The sequence below is a fragment of the Macrotis lagotis genome, chromosome 2 (assembly GCF_037893015.1).
Source record: "Macrotis lagotis isolate mMagLag1 chromosome 2, bilby.v1.9.chrom.fasta, whole genome shotgun sequence".
Classification (NCBI taxonomy): domain Eukaryota; kingdom Metazoa; phylum Chordata; class Mammalia; order Peramelemorphia; family Peramelidae; genus Macrotis; species Macrotis lagotis.
In genome coordinates this window covers 54,557,394-54,581,826 of record NC_133659.1, presented here as the reverse complement: position 1 = coordinate 54,581,826, position 24,433 = coordinate 54,557,394, and the positions used below count along the sequence as shown (strand labels likewise).

The window sequence follows — 24,433 nt, the reverse complement described above, 5'->3', positions numbered from 1 at the left end:
TAAGTGGCTTGCCTAAGGCCACACAGCTAAGTAATTATTAAGTGTCTGAGACCGGATTTGAACCCAAGTACTCCTGACTCCAGGGCAGGTGTTTTATCCACTGCACTACCTAGCCACCCCTTTGAAGACTTGAAGTTAAGGATTATACAGATGGCAACAGAGAATGATGGAAGTAAGCAGGATATATAATATATAAATACAAATGTGTATCTAGATAGATAGATGATAGATAGATAGATGATAGATAGATAGAGGATAGATAGATAGATAGATAGATAGATAGATAGATAGATGACACAGAGTCAGGAATATCTGAGTTCGAGTCTAGTTTCACACACTAGATGCTTACTAGCTGCGTGACCTTAAGCAAGTCACTTAACTCTGCCTTGTATCCAGTCATCTCCAGCTGTCCTGATCTATATCTGGCCACCGGACCCAGATGATGCTGGAGGAGAAAGTGAGGCTGGGGACTTAGCATAGTGTCCCTTCACTCAAATCCAATTCACATGTATTTCATGGCATCATCTCCATGAGGTCCTGATCTTCCAACAAAGGACAAACAACAAGAACATGTATGTGTGTATACATGTTTGTATGTATATTATATTGTATTTTATATGTATATTATATGTGCATGTGTGCATATATATTTAAATATACATACTATATATTTATATATACTTTATGTATATAATACATATGCAAGTTATAACAAATGGGATTTACAAAGAGAATTTTGTGTCATGTCATGGCAGAAATTTAAGAGCAACCACAGCAAGCCAGTCTTGGAGGGACAACCAGTTAACATCTGCTTGATCCACCAATGGTTACTCAATATCAAACGATCCAGCCCATTGAATTGAATTTGTGTGAAAAATCTCTGAGAAGTTACCAGTTAAAGTCCCACAGGATAGATAGGTATAGATGGGTTGAAATCTTCACTTTTGGAGGAGATAGACATATTGATGAGCTCCTTGTAGGCTTCTTAAGATTAAGGACCATTTCTCTGTTTATCTGCACATCCTAGCACCTAGCATAATATCTGACCCATAGTCAACATGGAATCAACACTAACTGATTTGAATGAATCTGATAAGATCATAGACCCATCAAAAGAGAACTACAACAAGTCTCAGTAAAAGAACAGATAAATAAAGAGGAAGCTATATGGTGCAGTCAGATAGATTGGAGTCAGGAGGATAGAAGTTCAAATGTGGCCTCAGACCCTTGAAACTCATCTAGTTGTGTGACCTAGGACAAGTCACTTAAACCCATTTGCCTCCTATTCTGGACTATCTCCAGTAATCCTGATTCTTATCTGGCCATGGACCCAGATGACCCTGGAGAAAAAAGTAAGTCTGGTGATTTAGCATAGCACCCCCTCACTCAAAGCCACTTCACGTGCTTGTCATGGCATCACCTCCTGGATGTCATAGTCTTCTTCAAGAATGAAGGACAACATCAATCAATCAGATGAATAGAGAGCTCAGTATTATCAAAAGTATGGAAAGTCATGGCCAAAACCCTGAATTCTTACATCTCTAGTCTAACAATAAAGACTTAGGAGACTCAGATATTAAATAGTAGGTGATATTTTCTGCCCCTAGCTGAAGTTGACATTTTACTCTTTAATTCTCATACAAAATTCAGACACAACCCTGAAAATACTCCATGGCAAAATGCCTAAGTGAGGCCCAGTTTCTAAATGCAGCTTTCTTTGGCTGCCTCTACTGCTGCTAAGATTTAGGTATGTCTGTACCCTGAATAGCAGCTGTTAGAAACAAGGTGTTCCTTTAGTATCTGGATACAAAGCCCAGAAAAAGCATGACTTCACTATTATTATTTATAGTGCCCAAACACAAAAATTACTTCTGAACCAGGTGAGATTCATTTGAATTTCTTCCTATCTTTGAAGTCTAGAGGAAGGGATGATTTGCCACTTCTTTTTTTTAATCCTCTTAACTTTCCAGTCATCTAGATAGTTTTGTGAGAGAGCTGCACTATTGGCATAACAAAATATCCATTTTTATAATAAACAGAATAATAAAAAAAAGAGTTCAATGCAGAGCAGATACTCAGAAATGCAGAAAATTGATTTCAACACAAGAAACATTATGAGATGGGAGTGGGAAATGCTGTGAGACAAGAGTGTGAATGCCTGCAAAAGAGAACAGAACTAAAAAGGTCTGGGGGGGGGGGTAAATTAAAAACAGAAAGAAATCTAATATTATAGCTTCCCAAGTAAACAAATCAAAATTCACTTTGGCAAGTCAAAATAGTAATGTTACCAGACAAGTATATTTGATTCCATTCAAGAACTATTTAAGAGGCTATGATGTACCTAACATTAAACAAAGGAGGTAGCATCATCTCTATTTCTGAAGATTCATAAATATCTATTAAGTGATGCAGGTACAATACTAAGAACTGCAGATATAAAAAGAGGTAAAAGACCATCCTTATCCTCAAGAGGGTACAATCTAATAGGAGAGGAAAAAATGCAAACAAATATGTACTAATAAAGTTATATCTGGGATTTACAGGATATATTTAACAGAGAGGAGAGAGACTGGGGAAGTCTTCCTGTAGAAAGTGGCATTTCAGTTAGAATTTAAAGGAAGCTAGGAAGGTGAGTAGTCTGAATGGAAGAGGGAGGGAATGGAAGACAGCAAGAGCAGAGGTAGAGTATCTTGTTCATGAAACAGCCAGGAGACCAGCATCACTGGATCAAAGAGGATAAGTTTAAATCTGGGCAAGCAGAACATTCACTCATAATACAGTTAGCTAACAATGCAAGCAGTCAAAGCCAATATGAGTGAGATCGTACACCTGGGAGTTCACAGAAGGAAGATATTGACAGAGTCTAGAACTCTCCCAGAGAAGGGACTTAGAGTTGGATCGTGTGATAGAATTTGAGGAAATGAAGAGGAAAAGGGAGGAAATGGCAGGGATGGGGAGTGAACAGTTTGAGCCAAAACTTTGATGTGAAGACAGTGAGGAGCTAGACAGAACAAAATGGAGGGAGAAATGTGGGACAAAATGAAGGTAAGAGAGAGTTCAACTACAGAGGTTGTGGAAAGGAAGGCTAACTGAGACTTTGTCCAACTCCAGTGAGAATCCACTTGTTTCCAGGTTTCAATTTGTTAACATTCTTAAAAATTCTTTCATCATCCAGAAATCTATGTCTACACTCACTCTACATTTGTCCTTCCAGTTCCACTGCTTTTCCTTAATCTAAGCCCTCAATCCTTTTTTTGTCTGGATGCTTTTTTGTCCTTGCTTCATCTAATAATATCCACCACAACAACTTACATCTATAAAGCATTTCAAAGTTTGCAAAGCATTATACATATGTAATCCCAATGTATCTTTACAACAATTATGGAGGTAGATGCTAGTAATAGTCCAATTGTACAGATGAGGCTGAAAGAGATCAAGTGACTTGCCATGGATAAGATAGCTAGTATCTGAGGCCACATTTGAATTTAGAACTTTCTAACTCTAAATTCAGTCCTCTTACCTACCTACCAACTAGCTGCTATCATCTCCCCTTAGCCTGTCACTCAAGAGCCTCTGCAATCTGAATACAATCTACTTTCCTAATTATATATCCCCCTCTGTTTTTCATTCACTCACTCAACAAGAATTTATCAAATATATTGCTGTCAGACATTATAAAAAAGCACAGGGGACAATCAAATCAAATCAAAATCAAAACAGCCCTTGCCTTTAAACTTAGAGCCTATTGAAAGAAACAAGAAAAAAAAAGAAAAAAAAAGAAAGAAAAAAGACATACCTATAAAAGTAGATACAAAGGCATAAAACATTAATACAAAAAAGTACAATGTATCCCAAAAGTCCCAGTGCGACTTTAAGCTTTGATAGCTTGTTAAATTTAATTTTAATACATTTAAATTGAATACAATTTCAATTTCATATATTTCAATTGAACTAAGAATTTTGAATTCTTAAAACAACTTATAATACTAATATGAATAATGTTCATATAAAAATGTGGGAGTAGTAGCAACTGAGGGGGATCAAAAAAGGACTTGAATAGGAAGTGGTGCTCAAGGTGGGTCTCAGGGAAGACAAAGTGGCAAAGGTGACAAGGGATTAGATTGTTGTCTTTTAATATGGAGGATGGCCATAACATCAAGTAAATGATGTCACACTTGTATGTAATTTGGATTAAGGTGAAGGGGTTTTGTGCAAAGAGACAATTCTCACTATCTGAACCCACTGGCCTATTCCAGGCATGGCAGACAACCTGTGCAAAGGTGAAGTAGACACGGAATGTTACCTGTGAGGTTCAGCAAGAAGACCAATCTGCACTGGCAGAAGGAGCTTCCTTACATCCAAGATCCAACAGCAATGAAGTCACTGGTCTGAACCAAAAAATAAAATGCTTTATTTAAAGTTTGCTAAGTATTGAATATTCCTTTTCCCATTTAGTCCTCAGAACAACTCTGGGAAGCACATACAATAGATATTCCCATTTTACAGATAGGAAAAATAAGGTTAAATAACTTGACTAGAGTCATAAGACTAAATATCTAAGGCAGGATTTGAAGTCCTGTCTTTGTGACTCCACATCCAATGTTCAATCTCCTTTTCCGCCAGGGAGGCAATGAGCACATATTCTGTGGGTGACCCTCGTCTAGGAGCTGCATACCAGTACAAGTAGGCATTGCTCCTACTCTCATTATTTAAGGTCTAGGACAAGGCTGACATGGATGAAACAAGGTTAAGGAACAAGGCATGCATAAGCAAAGGGAAACAGGATGTGCTAGCCTGGCTGTGTGTGTTCCTCAGTCAGTCCCCAGATCACATGTGAGTTTAATAAGCTGCCAGGTGTTCCTAAGCAGAAACATCTGTATGAGGCTCTTCTGCTGACAACATGAATGTTCTTTCCTATTCACCTCTCAGGGGAAAAAACAAGCAAAGCTGACTCTTAGAGTGGAAACCATTCCAGTCATAGAAGACCCCCCAAAAAAACATTGTGATCGCATATGATAGATATCTCTATTGTTCCTTTGGAAACAAGATAGGTATATGTCCACTGGACAAATAGTATGCCATTCACAATGATGTCCTGAGTGTTATACCATACACACAGAGAACACAAAAGGTGGGTTTTCTTGTGCAAGAGCCTTCATCCCATTTAAGAAATGTTACCAAGAAAAGCTGGTGGGCCAAAAATGTCAGCCTATAATTAGGCAGATTTTACCCAGAGTTTCTCAAGTTTCATTGATTTTGACCTTGACCAGACTTTCAGAGAGAAGCCAAGAAGGCAACTGAGAAGCCTATGAGGTCATGAGGACAGAGAATGGAGAGTCTGGAATCCATTTTTGCTAAAACCCCTCTCTCCTTGGCAGGGTGCATCATCAGAAGGGAATCAAGGATGAGATGGAAATTAAGGTACAGATGATCAAAAGCCAAGTAAAGGAAGCCAGTGACCAGCTTCCAAGCAGGAAGAGCCAAGACAGGGACCTGCAGACTCTGCAGTTAGTGCCCTTGCAATATACCCTTCTTATTCTTCCTTTATCTCTAAAGGGGGAAAAGGGCAGCTAGGTGGCACAATGGATAGAGCACTGACCTTGGAGTCAGGGGGACAGAAGTTAGAATCCAGTCTCAGACACTTGATCCTTACTAACTCTGTGACCATGGACAAGTCACTTAACCCTGATTGCCTCACATCCAGAGCTATCTCCAGTTGTCCTGATTCATATGTGGCCACTGGACCCAGATGGCTCTGGAGGAGAAATTGAGATTGGTGACTTAGCACAGCATCCCCTCACTCAAATCCAATTCATGTGCCTGTCATGGCATCAACTCCCTGATGTCATGGTCTTCTTCTAGAACAAAGGAGAAATATCATCAGAGGAGGAAATGTCCCCCCCCATGCAGTCTTTCACTCTATGCTTTTCCCTCTCTTAGAGTAGAAACCATGGAGTTAAAAGGATGATGACTTTGTCCCTTTTAGATTATCAATTAAAATAGATGATTTACTGTTATTTCTATGCTGATTAATCTGTTTATTTATTTATTTAAGGTAATGGGGTTAAGTGACTTGCCCAAGATCACACAGCTAGGCAGTTATTAAATGTCTGGGGTCACATTTGAACTCAGGTCCTCCTGGCTTCAGAACTGTTGCATCCACCTAGCTGCCCCTATTATCTGTTTTTAATACAATTTCAGCTTCAATAAATAGCCCTTCTCACAGAGATAATAGATATTTTTACTTTATCTTCAAGAGAGCTCTTAGGGAAAGTAGCAGTTTAAGTGTCATCTGGAGGAGTCAACTATCATGGTTGAAGACTATAAGAAGTTCATGGAGAAAGGACTAAGAGAACAACTTTCCTGAGAACTGCGGAAGTTAATTATCATCTGAGAAAAACTGAAAAATGTTTTCCATAAGAATTTAATTCATATCTATTGATATAGGGGCAGCTAGATAGCACAGTGAATAGGCACTGGCCCTGGAGTCAGGAGAACCTGAGTTCAAATCCAACCTCAGACACTTAACAATTACCTAGCTGTATGACCTTGGACAAGTCACTTAAGCCCATTGCCTTGCAAAAACCTTAAAAAACCATATCTATTAATATAAAGTATAATGAAAAGCATTCCTGAAAGATTTTTTTTACTTGGACCAGAGAGAATTTAATGGCAGAACTGCTTCCAGTAATCTCTTTTTTGTGATACATTATTGAAATATGTAAATATGTCTTTATATTAGTTGTTATACTGTTAAATTATATATACAATATATTCAATGAAAATTGAAAGTAAAGTAATATTTATCTAAGCCTGTAAAGTTGGAAGGGGAGGTGTTGAAAGAGAGAAACAAAAGTTTATGGGAAAAGGTTTCCCTAGTATACTACAATCTGGGTTTGGGGCTCAGAGTTAACTGATTAACTGAGGAGAGAGGCTGTTCACTTCTATGAATTTATAAGGAAGCATTGGAATATATCCATCAATGGGGCAACTAGGTAGTGCAGTGGATAGAGCACCGGCCCTGGAGTCGGGAAAACCTAAGTTCAAATCCGACCTCAAACACTTAATAATTATCAAGCTGTGTAAACTTGGGCAAGTCACTTCACCCCCATTGCCTTGCAAAAAACTAAAAAATTTAATAATATACCCATCAATTGTCTTAGAACCTGGGTTAAAAATTAATAAAGGAATGAATTATATATCAAATTGAGGGTAAGGGTTTGGTTTCTTTTGCACTAATGGGAACAGCCCAACCAAACTCATGTAGGCAGTCAGAGGCACTTAGTCATCATTTAAAAAATCTTGATATGTGTGTATGTCTTCATATTTATGTGGATAGATAGATAGATGGATGATAGATAGATAGATAATATGATGCTTTCTGCCTTATAAAATGTATGGAATACCACTGAGGAACAGAAAAGAAGTCAGTTCTCATCAGGAATAGAAAGATTTATTTCTTTACTTTTTCCCCTTATTTCTTCAGTTGGAAATAAACCCAATGAGAGTTAGCCAGTGGTATCATTATCTTCCAGAGGACATGGGAGTCATGCTCATAAACCTACAACAAGATAGATGCATAAAGTCCATAGGTGGAAGGAAAATCATATAATGAGAAATAAACAGCCATTCCTTTTGCCTGAAGGCACCCCCACCACAATAACCAATAAGTATGGCAGTCTGGCTTGAAAGGTAGGTGGTTTGGTGTTTGGAAAAATTGTGCCTGGCCAGTTGTCCTTGTCTTGATTCTCCTGGCTTATATACTCCTCCAAATGGATAGAAACCAAATATTTATCATATATTATGTTCTAAACACTGACCACAGAAAATCAAAATAGCCCCTGCCCTCAAGGAGTTCGCAATCTAAATACCCATATGTAGCTACAGAGCAGATAGAAGGACCTAATAGTCCTAAGGTACAATTGTTTGAACACAAAAGTCAAAGCTCATAAGATGAAATCCATAATGGTAAGAAACATACTAACTCTACCAATTAGACCAAGTCCATCAATCTATGTAGCTATCACTTATATAGCGCTGCTAAGTTCTGTTACAGGAGAATCTAAAACAAAGCTCAGAAAGACCCACAACCCATGTGACCTGAGAGATCAGCAGGAGTTGTAGGAAGTCTATGGACAGCTTTGCCTCAGACACAAATGGTACAGGTGCTAAGTGACTGGTTTTCTTACTCAAAACCAACAGAAGTACATAGAGCAATGATGTCAAACTCAAATAGAAAATGGGGGCCATTAAACCATATATTAAGATCCCTGAAAGCAGCATATTGGCTTAGAAAACCACATATTCATATTATCTGTTCTATGGTATGGCTCAATTAGGTGGTACCATAATGGTTAAAAATACTATTCTAGCCTCAGGCCTTTCTAACTTTTGAGTTCAAACCCAGTATGCTCCAATATAGTCATCTGTAAAATCTACTAGAGAAGAAAATGGCAAACTTGTCCAGTATCTCTGCCAAGAAAACTCCAAATGGGGTCACAAAAAGTCAGAAACAACTGGACAACAATAGTATTTTTATTTATTTTGCTAAATGTTTCCCAATTGCATTTTAATCTGATTGGGGTGGCTACAGAGTATTGCTGCCAGAAATTCAGCCAGTGGGTCTTTTGTTTGATACATCTGGTTTAGAAGAAAACACATTTTATTGTGAAACAGAAGACTTGGATTGGAGTTCTGACTGTGACACCTACTATATAATATAAACTTGGGTAAGTCAATCAACCAATCATCAAGTTTTCATTAAATCCCTACTATGTTTTGAGGCTACAAAGAAAAAAAATTAAACCATTCTTATGCTCAAGGTCAATCATTGTCTTTCTCTGGAACCTAATTTTCTCATCCATAAAGTAAAGAGGTAGGAACACAGGATTTTAAAGGTATCAACTAATTCTCTAATCTTGTGAAAGAATTACAAAGATCCTCTAACACCACCATATTCCCACAGTATGATAATGGTTGATCTAATATTCTTTAAAGTTTTCAAGGAAATTGAGAGGACACCTATAAATTAGAAAATGACTGAACAAGTTATGGTATATGATTGTGATGGAATTGGATTGTTCTATAAGAAAGGACAGAGTATTTTCAGAAAAATCTGGGAAGATTTAGATGAACTGATGCGAAGTGGAATGAACAGAACAAGGAGAACAGTAGACATGGTAATAGTAATATTGTCTGATAATCAACTGTTAATAACTTAGCTATTCTCAACAATACAATGCTCCAAAACAATTCCAAAGGTTTTATGATGAAAAATGCTATCCATGTCCAGAGAAAGAATTGATGGAATCTGAAAGCTGATTTTTTTTACAATATTTTTGTTAGTCTGTGTTTTCTTTTGTAACGGCTAATATGAAAATGGTTTAGATGACGGTACAAATATAATCTATATAAAATTGCTTTCCTTCTCAAAAAGGGAATGGGAAGGAAGAGCAAATTTGGAGATCAAAATTTTAAAAGAATGTTAAATATTTTATTTATAAATATTTGAGAAAATAAAAGTATTTAAAAAAGTTACTTCAAGATCTAACAGTCCATGTTCATTGGGCTGCTGAGAAAAAAACAAATTCATCTGAGAAAAAAATTTTCTGTTATAAAATACATTTCCAATTTCTTCAAAGTGAAAGTGAACCCAAGAGTGGCACATGTACATACACACACACACACACACACACACGTGTGTGTGTGGCTGAGATTTGAACTGAGTCAGTTCTGGATTTCTTTGTCTTTACAATTCAAGATCTAAAGTGGGACCCCAGTTTGCAAACCTGAAAGTTGTACTATTAACTCTAACATGACCCCTAATATAGTACTAATGACACCAGACTGAAGAAATATAAGTTAAAAACTGAATGCTAAGACCAGAATTCCAAAAAGTGAAGCAGTCAACAAGTACATAGAATTTTCTGGAAGAAATTATCACAGTATTTTAGAACTAGAAAGAACTTTAGGGAACCTTTACTCTAGCTTTCTTTACAGATGAGGAAACTGAGTATCATTGAGTTGAACAGACTTGCTCAAACTTACATAATTAGGAAGCAGCACTCAGCCTTCTTTCCTCTTGGAGAAGCTGTGATTAGAATTCTGGGTCTGGAATCAGGAAGACCCAAGTTTAAATCTGACTTCAGTCACTTACCCTGAGTAAGTTATGTAATCTTTGCCTGCCTCAGTTTCCTCAACTCTAAAATAAGGGAAATAACAGCACATATCTGGCAAAAAGGAGGCACTTAATAGTGTTTCTTTTCCCCTTCCTTTCTTTGTTCTTTTCTTACACTGCACCTCATGTCAAATTACCTGTCTTCTGAAAGCATTTTGAGAACCTATTTCCTTCACAAGAATAAAAGTATATCAGTCAATCAGCAAAACAGTTACTGAGTACCTCCTATATATCTAGCTTTGGAAAGAGCCTTGCCCTACTACCAATTTCCACAGGAGATGATTAGAAAAACAGAATGCTGCCAGGTCATCTTTCCATTCTGTGTTATTTTCACAGGACCAATCAGCATAGTTCAAATCAGGACATCTAATTCTCCATTGCAAGTACTCATTTGTGGCAAAATTCAAGAATGAATTAAAGGATTGGTTAGCAAGCATATAGAAAAGGAAGCAATGATCATATAGAGCCAGCATGGTTGTACTGAGAATGAGTCATGTCATACCAATGTTTGTTGAATTTAAATGAATTTGACAGTTAATAAACTGGTAGATTAAAAGGATGCTGTGGATATAATTTTAGCAAAGACTAGGTCAAAGTTGTTTATATTATTCTTATGAACAAGATAAAGTACTAAACTATTGTATAGTTCAGAAATCACAAAAGTTTTAATAGTTGGAAGGGACCTGATAACTATACAGTGCAACCCAGACATGAAAGGAAACCTAAGTGATCATAACTAAAGCATAGACCAATGAGGCACAGGAGATGCCCCTTTGCCCAAACTTCCAAATAGGACATTTCTACATGAACTAGAGCAGATGGACTCAGAATCCCACCTAAAGCTGAAGAGTGTCTGTGTGTGTGTGTGTGTGTGTGTGTGTGTGTGTGTGTGTGTGTGCGCGCGCGCTTCACTCATTCTTGTGCATATGGATTTTTGTCCTTGCACAAACTGGAGAGGCATGGAGGCCTTTTTTTAAAATAGAATTTTCACTTTATATTATATTTCATTGTCCCATGAGTATTCCCATTAATAAAAGAGACTTAAAATTTACCTTAAGTGAATAGTCCTTTTTACCCACCATCACTTACATAACACAGACATAGTCAAGCTACTTCCATTCAAACTTTCCAAAACAGTCACCTTTAGCCTGAGACTCAGCCTGGAAAGTTTGAATACTTTCACAAAGTTGTGAATGCAAACATCAGACACACCCACAAATGCCTCACTTCCCTGAATTCACTGATACTTGATTCCAGCCCTACTCACCATGCCCATCCCATCCTTTCCAGGCCAAAGTGGAACCCTCTCTAGCAGTAGCACTTTGTGTCTCTCACATTAGAATGTAAGCTCCTTTCCCAGGGAGAGACAAGATTCTTACTTAAATTCTCTGACTAATCAAGTAAGTATCACAGAGTGGTCACTAAAAAGGGACAATGTTTTTGTTTAAAAGATGGATTTTCCTAAGAAAGCAATGTAAGAGCTAGTGTTTCAGATAAAGGTCTCATTTCTAAAATATGCAGAGAACTGAATCAGATTTATAAGATTATGAGTCATTCACCAATTGATAAATGATTAAAGGATATGAACAGTTTTCAAAAGAAGAAATTAAAGTTATATATAGTCATATAAAAAATGCTCCAAATCATCATTGATTAGAGAAATGCAAATTAAAACAATTGTGAGGTCCCACCTCACACCTATCAAATTGAATAAGATGACAAAAAAGGTAAAATAATTACTGTTAGAGTGGTTTGGGAAAGCTTGGGACAATAATGCACTTCTGATGGAGTTGTGAACTGATCCAACCATTCTGGAAAGCAATCTGGAACTATTTGGAAAGAGCAATGATCATGCCCTTTTGACCCAGCAATACCAATACTAATATCAATTAAAAAGAAATCATAAAAAAATGGGGAAAGTCCCACATGGTCAAAAATATTTGTAGCAGTTCTTTTTGTAGTAGCAAAGAATTAGAAATTGAGGTGATACTCATCAATTGGGAAATGACTGAACAAGTTATGGTATATGAATGTTATGGGGTTCTATTGTTCTATAAAAGACTATAATTGGTTGGACTTAGAGAACATGGAAAGAATTACATGAATTGATGCTGAACAAAGGAAGCAGAACCAGTACACTAACCATAACATTGTGACTTGATCAACATTAATAGATACAGCTCTTCTCAGCAATTCAGAGAGCTAGGACAACCCTGGGAGAATTGTTATGCACATCTCCATCCATATCCAGAGGGGGGAAAAAAAGCAAAAAGTATAGAATCTGAACATATACTCTGTTCACTTTTCTAAAACTTCTCTTATGTTTTTCCTTCCTATCTCTTGGGTTTTTTTTCTCTTAGTCCTAATTCTTCTTGCACAAAAATGATTAATATGTAAATGTGCTGAACACAAATGAGCATATATAACTTTTACCAGACTGTTTTCCACCAAGGGAAGGGGGGAGGGAAGGGAGGGTGGTAGAAAAATGTGTAACTTATAAATTTTCAAATGAAAGAATTTTGAAAAACAACCATAACATATAATTGGAAAAATAAAATGAAATATTAATTTTTTTAAAAAGAAAGGAATATAAAATTATTGAAAGCACTGAACAGTTTTTCAGATACAATCCAGTCCACTCTCTTCCTCTTGTTAAATCTTGGAACCAATGTATTATCCATATGTCATCTATCCATATACATATATAAATTTTATGTATATATAATTTATATAAATGAATAAATGAACTAAGTAAATGAGTGATTCACCCAATTTTATCTCATAACCTGGCTAATAACCATTTTTCTATTCTTTTTCCCCCCTTATAAGACATCTAGGCTTATATATTTTGAGTAATCAAGAATCTTATTAAGATAGTTCTATAATATTCCAGGTATTAAGGGAACCAACAAAATTTCATCTAAAAACAGAAATATCTGAATGTCTTTCGCAGACTACAGGAAATCCCTCCTCTACTTGAATGGCATAGCCTTTATGATAGTGATGAATAACCTTGGTGAGCTTAAATATCTCTTCTTTATGTATAACAATCAGTGGCTTGTTAAAAAATTATTATTATGGTTGTGCTAAATGATGAATCTTATATGATCTTCACATCCATAATTTTGTCCATTCCTTTACTATTCCTCCTTCCCTAGATATCTCATAGAATGTTGAAGGTAATGATTTTAAAAGCCTTCAGGATTATGTCACCTCCATTGCATAGTTCCTTAGATTTCCAATAATATTTTGAGAAAACCAGGTCTGAGAAAATTGTCTTACTGAAAATAAACTAAACTAACAAGATAAAATCACCTCACATCGCAACACTTGGATTTGCCACACTCATTATGAAGAAAAATGAAGTGAGCTTCCAAAGCATCTGTAAATGAAATTAAAAGTATTTGCCCCAAACTACAGAAAGCAAGTCAGATGACCTTTACAAGGTAAAAGGGACTCTGAGGGAAAACTGAACAAATTTCATTTAACAATGATGTCTATTATTGATAAGATTTATAGAATCACAAAAAGTTAGAGATAAAAGAGAAACACATGAAGCAGTCTATAACACAAGTAAGTGTCCCAGAATATTAACAAACAAAAGGTAAGTAAGCAATTATTTGGTCTACTATCCTCATTTAACAAATGGAAAATTGAGGTCATGAGAATTGAAGTGATTTGTCCAAGGTTGCAAAATGATTTAGAGACAAAGATGGGACTAGAATTCACTGCTCCTGGTTCTAAGTTCTTCCACCAATAGAATGTCCTGCTTCCCATAGTCTTAAGTTTCCAGATGTATGGATTAGACAAAATGTGTACAAGAAGTGAAAAGGAGGAAAATCATAGAATCTTGGAACTGGAAAGTCACTGGATCACAGAAGTTTAGATATCATTGGCAGATTTCAAATTTCTTCACTGTTTTTTTTCCAGGGGGCAAGCTTGGTACAGAAGAAAAAGCATTGTCTCCTATATATAAAATAATATTTATATATAATATATATATATTTCTATAATATTCCAGGTATTCATATATATTTGTATGTATATTATATATATTGATATATATATAATATTATTTTCTTTAGTAAAGTTACTTTGGCAAATCATTTGCCTTTTATGGGCTTCAGTGGGATCAGTTATTTTAAAAAAAGAGGAAGTTGGATTAGATAACCTTATCAATCTAAGATATAATGAACAACATACAGTATAAAATTGGGTGAGTGTTACTCTTAGGGCTTGTTGATGTATATGTGTGCCAGTGTGTCTTAGAATATATGAATACATGAATATGCATAGGTGTGTGTAGTGGCACCCCCCCTCCACATCCATGAGCATATGCATGATTCCCTGAATCCATTCAATATGTTCACAATATGACAATCATTGTCTTCATCCTATTGGTTGGTTAAAATTATTTCAGGTTCCTCTTGCCCATAAAAGTGGAAATAGCCTATCCATTCTTGAATCTCCTCTGCAAGGTTATAAAATATTTGTTGTTCTCTCAAAGACTTGGAATTCCAAATGCCCACACCCAGAATGCCATGGGCCAAGAACAATAACCATAACATATTTATATATAGAATCTTAAGGTTTACAAAGCAATTATTTCCCAACAGCTCTATAAGATTGATGAGGTAAGTATTATTATGTTCACTTTACAAGGGAGAAAACTGAGACTCAGAGAGTTTATATAATTTGCTCAATGTCACATGTGCCAAAACTCAAGTTCAGGTTTTCTGAATTTAAGTCCAGAACACATTCCAAATTTCTAGGCTGGCCCCACTGAAAACTCTTAGTTGTATCATCTTTTAGCATTACAATCCTGTGTGGTAGGTAAGGCAAGTATTATTTCATTATCTAATGGAATTTTGATAGAGCAAAATCACACAATGGACATCAGATGATACCTGGCCATGGCCCATGTTGGTAAAAGTCAGTATTTCTTTAACTGAGGCCTTTAACACTATCAGTGATTGGGTAGGAGACACATAGACCAATAACCACTTTTATACATCACAATCAGAATATACAGAGAGAGCTGGCCTCAAAGCCATTATTTATATAGTTAGTTATCTTTTCTCCCTCTGACATGCACTGGCTATGTGGAACCTGATAAAGTCAGTTTTCTAAGAAGTTCCCTGAGACTATAAATTTCAGAGCAGCCAGAGGCTACTCACTCACTAAGTCCCACCCATCCATCCAGTCCATCCATCTATCCATTGGCAGGGCTAGCACAGGTTTGGCTCGATGTTCTAAAAGAGAGTGGCATATTAATAGAAAAACTAAAAATAAATAAATCTAAGGAAGTTTGGTAAAGATGGATAATTCATCAAAGAGCATCCTTCAGGACATCACTAAATTTGCCATTGGCATCCCAACATTGGGATTCCCACATGATCTGGTGGTTGTGCCCTACCTCACTTTTTCTTTCAGGTATTCAATGTCCTCATGTTTCCCCAAACCTATCTAATCTGCTCTTAGGACAGCTAGGTGGCGCAGTGGATAGTGCACTGGTCTTGGATTCAGAAGGACAGGAGTTCGAATTCGGTTTCAGACACTTGCCACTTACTAGCTGTGTGACCCTGGGCAAGTCACTTAATCTTGATTGCCTCACATCCAGGGTCATCTCCAGTTGTCCCGGTTCATATCTAGCCACTGGACCCAGATGGCTCTAGAGGAGAAAGAGGCTGGTGACTTAGCACAGCCCCCCTCCCCCCGACTCAAATCTCATTCATGTGTTAGTCATGGCATCACCTCCATGATTTCATGGTCTTCTTTGTAAATGAAAGACAAACATTGTTATTATTGATCTGATCTTAGATCCTTTATTGTATGTTTATAAATTAGCTGATCAAAATGCAGTGTTGGCTCTCCCAGAAGAAATTATATTTTAACAGCTAAGTATTAAGCTAAAGGGGATGAAATTCTCAGGCTAAAGACCATTGACCATTGTGTGACAGGATGGAGATTATTTGGGAGAAGATGAATCTCTTGATATGAACCCTAAAAATTAATCCCCATGTGTGAAGTAGAGACAACAGGCTCATCAGGTCACGATAAGGGAACACCCCATCCAGAACTCATAATTCTTTGATGGCTCATTCCCAAGGCTGTATCAGAGGAGTTATTTGGATCCAAATAAACAATTAAAAGGATGATGAGAATGAGTCACCCAGCTGGGAAATAGGGGAGGAACATGTGAAGAGAACAAAACAAATTAAACTTCATCCCTTGGCTGACATCGACTCTCGTAGTCACACATTTTTAGCTAAGACAGAATCCACTGCCTTTCTTTTTTTTTAGTTTGTTTTTATTTAAGGCAATGGGGTTAAGAGTGACTTACCCAAGGTCACGCAGCTGGGCAATTATTAAATGTCTGAGGTCACATTTGAACTCAGGTCCTCCTGACTCCAGGGCTGGTGCTCTATCCACTGTGCCACCTAGCTGCCCCCCCCACTTTGTTTCTTTCTTCTCCTTGGATCCAGAGTCACAGTGTCTCAGACCTGGAAGAGGCCACAGCAGCCAATGAAGCCAATTCAAGCTTGAATAAGAATTCCAGTGATCATATGCCATACCCTACTACCATATCATCCAGTGATGGCAACTGAGTAAATTCTAATATAGGCCAATCTACATTTATATAGTTAGTCATCATTTCTTTATATTAAATTGATGCCTGCTTCTCTGTACCTTCTTCCCATTATTCTTAGTTCTTCTTGGAGCCCACCATAAACAAATCAAATCATTTTTCCATAGCCTTTTGAAAATTTAAGAGAAACATGTTTTAAAGGAAAGAGAACTGAACAGGGAGTCAGAAAGTAACCCAAGTTCAAATCCTACCTTTAACAATTATTAGCTCTAGGTGGTACAGTGGCTAGAGCACCAGCTCTGGAGTCAGGAGTACCTGAGTTCAAATCCAGCCTCAGACACTTAATAATTACCTAGCTGCGTGGCCTTGGGCAAGCCACTTAACCCCATTTGCCTTGCAAAATAAAAAAACCATTATTTGCTCTGTAATCATAATCAAATCACTTAATCATTCATTGCCTCAGTTTCCTTATCTGTAAAATGTATATATTATTATTCTCTCTATTTACCTCACAAGATAGTTATAAATGTCCTGGAAACCTCATAGCAGTTTATGAAAGTAACACTATCATTTCAGTTCTTTATCCCTTTATAAAATATTTGTAATCTTGATTTGATTGAGAAAATAAAAGTTTAATTTGTGTCCTTGACTTGGTTGAGAATTCCTAGATAATAGGGCTGATGTGTGAAATGGTACAATAAAAAGCTTGACTGGCAGAGATGGGTCCTGGATCCCACCTGAGATTCCATTTCCTCTGTGATTTCCCTGATCACCAACCCTCCTCTACCTCCCTGCCCCAAGCTGGGCAAGGATCATATCTCTAGTGCCAGAAAGGTCTTTAGAGATTTTCCTATCCTACTCTCTCTTCTTACAGAGGAGGAAATTCAGACTCAGGAAAGTGATATGGTTTAGTTTCAAGGTCCAGCCTTGTCTCATACTATCTCCTAAACTCTTCTTCCTCAAATTTCTCATGACTCTTTTACTGGGACTCTACTTTGTACTTTACTGAATTCTCTTTCCTTTGTGTCAAAGTCACTTGTGTACACAGTGTTGTGTTCTATTTATCTGTCTATACATATATATATATATATGTTAAAATTTGTTTTACATACAATTAGGGGAAAATAAAATAGTATTTATTTTCATATTCTACCACCTAGTTCAGTGGTTTGCAAATAATTGGTATTTAGTAAATATTCACTGAAAATATGATAGAGTGCCTACCCTTTAGGAACTTACAGTCTAGCTAGGAAAAGCAGATTTAAATATAAAAAGAGCAATATTACACAGCAGCATATGCTGAGGACCAAAAATTTGTTAATATAGTTATTTACCTAAAATACAGGTTTTCCATGTCACTTAGTTATTCAATAAACTTCAGTCATTTCCTCTCTTTTCTAAGATCCAAGACAAACTCTTCTGATATTTCACAATCTGTCTCTCATTCAACCATCCAGGCTTATTACACAGTATTCTCCTTCATACTCTTTACAATCTAGCCAAACTAACTTTGTTGTTTCCCAACCATGATATTCAATATTCCATCTCCAGGCTTGTGTACAAGCTGTCCATGGTGCCATCTCTTGGAATAACTACTTTGCTTCATGGCTCCACTAAAGCACTACTTTCTGCATGAGACCTTTCTTGAATCCTTTGATAAAACTATTATCCCATCCCCAGCTGCTGGTACTTTGCAAAATCTTATATTCATGAATTTATTTTGCAAATACTTACATGTGAATATGTTTTCGAATAGATTGTAAACTCCCTGAGGGAAAAAAACTATTTTTATCCTCTTTGTATTTATCACAAATGATAGGTGGTCTATTATATCCGTTAGTTTTTGCACTGAAACATAAATACTATATTCATTTCTAGTCTGACCATAATGTTTTTAGAAAACCTATTTGGCGGGCAGTTAGGTGGTGTGGTGAATAAAATGTGGAGTCAGGAAGACTCATTTTCCTGAGTTCTAATCCAGTCTTACACATTTACTATCTGTGTGATCCTGAGCAAGTCACTTAAACCGGTTTGTGTGTTTCCTCATGAACTAGAGGAGAAAATGGCAAACCACTCTAAGTATCTTTGCTTAAAAAACCACAAATGCGGTCATGAAGAATCAGTCACAAATGAAACAAGCAAACAACCACAAAAACATATTCAGAGGAGGGTTAAACTAGAATGCCCAACCAAGGTTTCATGAAAAAAAATTGAGTTCTGAACTATATTTTTTTGTGTTCTTCATTTTCAAAGAAGACCATGACATCAGGGAGGTGATGCCATGACAAGTACATGAATTAGATTTGAGTTGGGGGGAGCTGTGCTAAATCACCAGCCTCACTTTCTCCTCCAGAGTCATCTGGGTCCAGTGGCAGATATGAATCAGCATGACTGGAGATGGCTCTGGATGTGAGGCAATCAGCAACTTGCCCAAGGTCACACAGTAAATGGCAAGTGTCTGAGGATGGATTTGAACTCCTGTACTTCAGATTCCACTGCACCACTTAGGTGCCCCACCCTGAACTGTGGGCTTATTTCCAGTATTAAGTTGGGCAGAACAAGTTGGGGCTTTGGACCGCTAGAAGGTATCTGAGAGCATTATCCCCAGGGCTGCATGTCAACAACTCAGGATCTGACACAAGATCTCTAAGCAAGAGTCCAAGGATAAGAGAAAACAAAACTGTGCCATCCACTGACCCCACTACCTTCGAGATGGTTGTAGTCTCCTCATTAGTCCATCGTAGGAGATGGATTACATGACCTCTCGAGTTTCCCTGATTTTATAATAAATAAATTATCCAAGAGCTATATAATTTTGAAAGTGACCAAAATGTGAATTTGCTTTGCTTCTATCTGTTGAATAATGAGGGCTTCATTTTGTATTTTGTTGTTGCCAGTGGAAAGGAGGGGAAAGGTATAAGGGAAAGAAAATTAATCCTATTTGTTTGAAAAATATTTTGGAATAAAAGAAGCACAATGAAATAGTCATGGACTATAGAATAAATTTGCCTATAAAAATGGGAGAAAATATGCTCAAGGAACCAAAAGCACCATGTCCCAAAGGCTCCTTTCACAATAGAGGATGGGGCAGCTAGGTGGCACAGTAGATGGAGCACCAGTCCTGGAGTCAGGAGGACCTGAGTTGAAATCTGGCCTCAGACACTTAATAATTACCTAGCTGTGTGGCCTTGGGCAAGTCACTTAACCCCATTGCCTTGCAAAAAGAAAAAAAAAAACAAATCAAACAACCTAATAGAGGATGGATGAATTCCTCAGAAAGGAGTCTCTATATCAAGCTTGTAGGGAGATACTCTTGAATCTGGGTGGGACTACATGTCTTCCTTCCCTCCCACCCAGACTCTAACCCCAAGTGACCTCTCCCTTCTTAACCTTAGCCTCAAGCAGCCTTGACAACACACCCAAACCCTGATGTCTACACTCACCACTCCTCCAGCATGGCCCTGCTCTGAACTGTAGGACAAGGCTGAACAGGCAGAGCTAAATGTTCCTCAGCGCATGCTCCAAGAACGAACGCTATCTTAGAAGTCCAAACATCACTGGCATTTCTTAGGCTTATAGGTCAAGCAGTAATGGTTTTCTCCTCTAAGATTTAAAGTCACTTAAAGTTACCCTAGGAGATGCTCCTGAACCTCAGGAAGTGCAGGCCTTTTCAATACCCCTTAATCACAGCACCTTCCTTTCTATTAATTATCTCTTTGTGGTTGTTCAGTTGTTTTTGACTCTTCACGACCCCATTTGAGTCTTTCTTGGCAAAGATACTGGAGTAATTGCCATTTCCTTCCCCAGCTCATTTTACAGATGAGGAAACTGAGGCAAACAAGGTGAAATGAGATGCCCAGGCTCACACAGCTTCTAAGCCTCTGAGATCTTGACCTGGCACTCTATGCAGATCCACCCTCTATTGTGAAAAGTGCTTTTGGTTCCTTGCCTTGATTATCTAGCCTAGAGAGTTTATTTATGCACAGCTGTCTTTATATTGTCTTTTTCATTAGGCTGTAAGTTCCTTGAGAACAGGGACTGCCATTTGCCTTTCTTTGTATTCTCAATACATATCAGAGTGATTGGCAAATAGTAGGTGCTTCAGGGTGGTTAGATGGTGCAGTGGGAGAGTACCAGCCCTGAAGTCAAGACCTGAGCTCAAATCTGGATTCAGACACCTGATACTTAGTTGTGTAACCTTGCACAAGTCACTTAACCCTGACATCCAGGACTTCTCCAGTCATCCTGATTCACATCCAGCCACTGGACCCAGATGACTCTGGAGGAGAAAGTGAGACTGGCGACTTAACACAGTCCCTCTTCACTCAAATCCAATTCATGTGCTTCTCATGGCAATCATCAACCTGATCTCATGGTCTTCTTCAAGTATGAAGGACAACTAACCAACTGATCAACAAAAATTTCAAGGTTTAGGATGTTATTGTTTCTAATGTTTTCCTAGGATAGAGAGTAAAATGTATATTATTGAATGTACAAGAACAGCTCTCATTTATATAGATGTTAAGATCATAGAAATAGAGCAAGAAGGCAATTTAGAGGCCATTTATTCTAATCCCTTATGTTATAGAGCAGGGTAGCTAGGTGGCATCATAGTGAACAGAGTGCCAAGTCTGATTGCCAAGACCTCAGTAACTATATGACCCTGGACAAGTCACTTCACCCTGTGTGCCTCAGTTTCCTCATCTGCAAAATGAACTGAAAAAGGAAATGGCAAACGACTCCAGTATCTTTGCCAAGAAAACCTCAAATGAGGTCACAAAGAGTTAGACATGACTGAGAAGTAACAACAGTAACCTGAGAAGTGTCTGAGTTAAGATTAAAACCCAGATCTTCTGACTGCAATGTTTTCTTCATGCCCTAAAGTTGCTGCTATCTCTCTCATGATTATGATAGTTTCACATATTATTATTTACATGTAACTCTGTATAATTTACAAAAACATTTCCTAACAATAATCCTGTGAGCTGGATAGCTCATGTACTATAATTTTCATTTTACATATGAGGAAATAGAGGCTAATAAAGGCAAAGGAGTTTGCCTACGGTCATATAACCACTAGTAGATGACCAGTAAGACTCATGACCCAAAAGCCAATAATAATGAATTAATCATTTATAAGCAATAGTAATTTAAGCATATACTAAGTATCATTATGCTTAAACTTGGGCTTACAAATGGAATCTTCTTTAAATGGGGGTTTAGGAGTTCTTTGCTTCAACCTCCAGTTCTCCAATCCCAGGGGCAGAGGATACTAAGGGAGTGGATGAAGCTTGAATACCAAGGATAATTCCAAGTCCAATGCTTTTCCAATACCCCAGGCTAGTTCAGGATTCTCAATTATAGGTAGTTTGCTAAAGTTTTGCCTAAAGGACCATCCCAGGTTCTATGTGTATAGACAGGTTGCTACAATAGCTCCTGCATGGGTCCCACTAAGAGATCTCAGGTGTTAGAAACCAAAACTGTGCTTCACCTTGTGACACAGTCCTTTGGTGTACTCTGAGGTTAACATCCTTTGCAGTTCACAATGCAATCTGAAGGACACACCCAAAACAAGGGAACCTCAAATACAAACACAAAGAGAAAATGATCCCTCCCAGCTCTAAATCTCCCAGGTCCTAACCTGATCACCAGAACCATGCTCTCACTTCCTAATCTTGCTGCCAAAGTGCATTCCCACCTGACTATCATATTTTCTCTCCTACTAAACTCTGTTGGCACCAGGTTTAAGGAACACCAATCCTAAATTGCTAATATACTTTTTCTAAATATTCAAAGTTGGAGAGAAGGATACTAACTCCAACTGCTGCCTCCCTACCCTCACAGTTCAGCTGCTCTGCCTCCCACTGAACAAATTACTACCATTGCCTCCTCAGATACACTATAAACTCCTTAAAGATAGAAAAAAAAATCTTCATCATCATCATCTTCTTTTAACCCTTCAGAAGACCTCATAGAATTTTGGGATTTAGGAAGTACTAAAGGATTAGTTAATTGATAGCCCTATCCAGCTAGCCTCAGAACTTCAACTAAACAACAAGAAAGTACTTGGAACCTCTGAAGGAGAAAGTATACTCCCTCTTTTCTTGGGGAAACAAAAAAGGAAGATGAAAATTTCCACTTCAGGACATCAGGCAACTTTGATCTTTAGCTGGGTCATTGTCCCCCATCTTAGCCTCCCTTTGGGAACCAGTTTGGTATCCAAGAGCTAAAACCATCTCATTGTTTAGCCTGAGCTGTTGGGAGTCATCTTTGGAAAAATATTTTTTCTTTTTTTTTTCTATGATTTGTCAACACTCCCTCCCCTCTCCAGCTCTCTGACTATAGAGGAAACAGTTTTCTTTTAACCATTTTTTGTTCAGTTGTTTCAGTTGTATCTGACTCTACACAATCCCATTTGGGGTTTTCTTGATAGAGATACTGGAGTGATTTGCCATTTCCTTCTCCAATTCATTTTCCAAAATGGAGAAACAGGCAAATAGGGTGAAGTGGATGGCCCAGGGGCATACAGCTAGTAAGTATCTGAAACCAAATTTGAATTCAGAAAAAAGAGAGTCTTCCAAACTCCGGACTCAGCCACCTAGTTGCCATATTCACAGGAAAACTAAATTGCTTTCCTTGATAGTCAATGAAACTGTTCTCTGAGGATTTCTGTTTTAGCCCAAGTCCAGTCGTATAGTCGCTGATGCATCCAGGCTAGGATAAAAGAAAATAGTTTGATATAAACAGAGGGTAGGGTTTTCATTATTTACTGAATTAAGCTATGGGAACCTTGGTCTTCTTATACGTCCTTGGGGTATGCTATCAAGAGTAGGCCAGAAAGAAAATTGTATAGGTTCTGAGGTTGGAGATTATTAAATTGTGATACTGGTCAATCTCATGTGAACTCCAAGACATTTACACTATGGAGCTAGAGGGCGAGATTATGCCCTGCAGATGGACAGACAAATGGAGAGGAAGAAAAATATAGTCATGGTGATGCTAACAACAATTATATTAAGAGATCTACTATGGCTAAAATTATATTATAAAGTATCAGTCATCAAAACTGTCTAGTATTGTCCAAGAGACAGAGTGGAATAGACTAGTTGCAATAGCAGGAAATGATTATAGTAATCTGATGTATGACACACCCAAAGAGTCCAGCTATTGGGATAAAAATTCTCTCTTTGATAAAAACTGCTGGGAAAATTGGAAGTTAGGATGGAAGAAACTTAGATTAGACCAACACCTCACACCCTATACCAAGATAAGATCCAAATGGTTACAGGACTTAGACATTAAAAAACCATATTATAAGCAACCTAGAAGATCAGGGAGTAGTTTACCTGTCAGATCTATGGAAAGGGAAGCAGTTTATGACCAGGGAAGAGATGGAGAACATCACTAAAAACAAACTAAATGATTTGAATGATTACATTAAATTAAAAAGTTTTTGCACAGACAAAACCACTATAGCCAAGATCAAAAGAAATGTAGTAAACTGGGAAACAATCTTTACAACTAGCATTTTTTTTAGGTTTTTGCAAGGCAAATGGGGTTAAGTGACTTGCCCAAGGCCACACAGCTAGGTAATTATTAAATGTCTGAGATAGGATTTGAACCCAGGTACTCCTGACTCCAGGGCCTGTGCTTTATCTACTGCGCCA

The 24,433-nt window shown here is 37.5% G+C and overlaps 1 protein-coding gene across 2 annotated transcripts in view; it reads right to left on the bottom strand.

Moving 5' to 3' along the window:
• The window catches only part of DDR2 (discoidin domain receptor tyrosine kinase 2), a 226,853-nt gene that overhangs the window by 139,336 nt on the left and 63,084 nt on the right, over positions 1 to 24,433 (bottom strand). The window contains exon 2 of one of the 2 annotated variants that reach the window (XM_074221868.1): positions 4,304 to 4,388. The exons of the other annotated variant lie outside the window; for it this stretch is intronic. The gene's annotated coding sequence lies outside the window, so the exon portion shown is untranslated. The remainder of the gene's footprint in view (positions 1 to 4,303; positions 4,389 to 24,433) is intronic. 2 annotated transcript variants of the gene reach the window in all.